Below are 3315 nucleotides of genomic sequence, written 5' to 3' on the forward strand. Positions count from 1 at the left end.
AAACTTTATTTTATGTTCAAACCCACCCTCATCCTCCCCGCCCACATAAACACAGCCCCCTCTTCCCTCCCCCCTCCACCAACAGTGCCCCTCCATCACCCTTCTCAACCACCCACAGTAAAAAATCTGCATCCTGTCCAACCAAAGTTGGCGAACCAAAATCACAGTATTGGTCATGGTGGGATGGCTGGGTGGTGGCAATTGGACATGGAACAGGCAGGATTTTTGGCGTGGAATTCTGAGGCATGGAAGCATAGTGGTTTCAAAACAGATGGAGATTTATTTGACTTATGCTTTTGAAGGCATAGGTTGTGATGCTTGCTTCAGTTACAGCATAATAAACAAAAAGAACACAAACACTAACAGAGGGGTCTGTTGGTCCACAAGGTTCCCCAACGAGCCCTTGCTTTCTAGCCGAAGCTAGGTGTGGCTGCCCATTGGTTAGTCTTAGGACTGGTCAACAGCTCATAAAGGGTTAAACGAACAATACAAACAAACGACAACTGTAACTCATTGAGAAGAAGGAGGTGGTTGTGATGCCAGTCCAAGGACACTGGGTGGTCGAAGGAAAAGCCGAGGTCAAGAGCCGGAATGTGATGCAGCAGAGATGATCAAGGTAAGTAGGGATGAGCTGGATCGTGGTCGATAATTGATACCAAAGTCAGTCAGATGCCAGGTAAGTGAAAGCCGGAATCAGTGTCGAAGCCGTAGAGGTAATTGAAGTTGAGGTCAAAGCCAATAAGTTCGGTAATCAGAGTAGTCAGTATGAGAGAAAATGAAATCGAAGGTATGAATTCGCTGTGTGAGATTGCGAAGAGAACCAGGGGATTGAATCCCAAATTGCTCTCTGCCTTGCAGTCCCTGCTCAAAGCAGCCTTTGCTACAGATAGCGCATGGTCTCTCACTCTCTCACCAACGATGCCCACACAACCCACACCAGGTGGGGGGTTCACTCACTAATATAGCAGCCCCTTAGCCAATCAGGTTGCTTGATTGTTAGAATTTTCTAGTACGATTACATCATGCTTTTTTTGAACTAAGCATGTGTGAGTTAGAGCTCTATGTTGTAACTGGGCATGCACAGAGCTGAAAAGTAGGTCACTGGTGATTGACAAGCCAACAGATCACCCAGGGGGCACATGCTGGGCACGCTGCGGAATTTTCCATGAGCTAGTGTTATCTGCGCATGATCAGACTTAACTCATGTGTTGCCAGCACCTCTTTAGAATTTTGTTTGGACACATCCCAAACCAAAAGCTATGTGTAACTATCCAACATGCTCCCTGAATCCTGGCATGGGGGGCTGAGGGGTGGTGCCGCCTAGGACACAGAGCCCGATGGCAGATGGCCAGTACCTCAGGCTCAGGCCTGAACAGCTCCCCTGTAGGTCCAAGGGCTGCAGTGACTTCAGCGAGTGGCATGCTCCTCCTCTGGTGCAGGTGGCCAGTGGTCCTGCATGGCGGGAGGCACCCCTTCCCCACCCCCCGAATCCAGGCCCAAGAGGGCAAGTGTCCCTTGGTGGGGCCACGCTTGGAACCCCCAGCTCCTCCAGTGCATGGAGCCGGTGTAAGTGGCAGGGCCAGGCCTTGGCAGGAAGCAGCATGGCTAAGGCAGGGGCCCTTTTTGTTTGAGGTGCCAGAGGATCTCCTCCAAGATCCTGGGAAGGTGCTGTGGTGGGGCAGCAGGTGGAAGCCAGGGGCCCTGTGGGGCTGGGACCAGGGGCTGGGCACCAGAGGGCATGGGTGCACCTGCCAGGCATAGATGTACATCCAGGGCCTGGTGGTCAGTGTCCATGACAATCAATGCCTGGGCCTGGCTCTTAACCCACCACTGAAGGAGTGCAATGTGATGCTCCTCAAGGGCCTCCATCTGGCCCCAGTACTCCCACATCATCTGCTGGAATGCCTCTTCCAGGGCGGTGTCCTTTTCCTGCCACGTCAGCTCCCACTCATCCCACTCCTGGTTCCGCATCTGCTCCAGTGCCTCCTGCTCCTCGGCCACTGCCACCAGTTGCTGGACCAGAACGGTCCAGTCCTGAGCGCGCTACTGCTAGTGCCACTGCATACAGGTGGCTACAGCAGTGGGTGGCAGCAACCTGGACCTCACATCCCTGCTGGGGCTGGTGACCTCTCCCCCACATGCAGATATTGGCCCTGCAGAAGAAAGAGAGAGAAGCCTTTTGTAAGAGTTTGCAACAGTTTAGGAGATGAGATGCTCTGCACCAGGGCCCGTGTATCACCACTGGCATCGACACTTTCCTTGGGGTGTGAGAGGCCAGTGCTCACCTAGCTATGGGGACATGCCCTGCCCAATAAAGTTCTGAATGGTGTACTGCCTCTCTGTGTACTGTGAGGTGGGGCCTTGGGGCCAGGGGAGTATGGGTGGGCCAGGCAGGGAGTGGGGGCAGGGGCAGGGTGAGGACAGAGAGCATCCATCTTGCAGTGTGGTACTTACCACATGTCTGGGGCTAGTCAGGATGGTAGCTCAGCCCAGGACTCCCCATTGGCATGGGCGAATGGCTGCACCCATTCTCTGTGGCCCACGGGACACCCCCTAGGGAGGAGCTGGCACTGCTGGTGCCCAGCATTGTCATGGCCAGCTACTCATCATGGTGGGGTGGTGGGGTGCAGAGCTAGTGAGGCAGCCACTGGCCAGGGCTCCCTGAGCTGCTAGTGGGTGCAGCAGCTGGCGAGGTGGGCAGGGGGCTGAAGACCCAAGGGCTCCTCCTCCAGGAAGATGTCATGCCCAGAGGGGTCAAGGTGGGGCCGGGGCTCTGCCAGGGCACTCCCACTGGTGAAAGCCACAGGGTTGCGGCCTGGGTTCTGGGGTACCAAAATGCTGGTTAGTTCCCGCACAAAGGGCATGGTCTTGTGGATATGACACAGCCACCCAGTGTGTGCGCAAGTTCTTGACCTTTATGTGGCATTGCTGCACTGACTGGGAGTGGCCTCTCTTGTGCTTCCCAGCCAAAAGGGCTTCATAAAGATAGGCAGTCAAGTGCCTGCCCTGCACAAACTGCCTCTACTTCCACATTTCCCCAGAGGACCATGAGGTCACACACCTCCTCCTAGGTCCACTTAGAGCCTTGGGTGCTCGGCTCGGGTGTGCACACATGGGTAGGACCGGGCCTTGCTAGGAAGGCAAGGACCCCTCGGCATGCGAGGTATACTGCCTACCTGGAGCAAGGATTCAGGACGTGAAAGGGATGCTCCAGACGGTAATCCAGCCCACCGATTATTACCCCATGGTCCTAGTCCATATGGGCACTAACGATGCGGCCAGGAGGAGCCCTGATCGCCTGATGGAGGACTACCA

This window comes from Crocodylus porosus, unplaced genomic scaffold, assembly GCF_001723895.1.
Source record: "Crocodylus porosus isolate Cpor-Errol unplaced genomic scaffold, CroPor_comp1, whole genome shotgun sequence".
In the NCBI taxonomy this organism is placed as follows: domain Eukaryota; kingdom Metazoa; phylum Chordata; order Crocodylia; family Crocodylidae; genus Crocodylus; species Crocodylus porosus.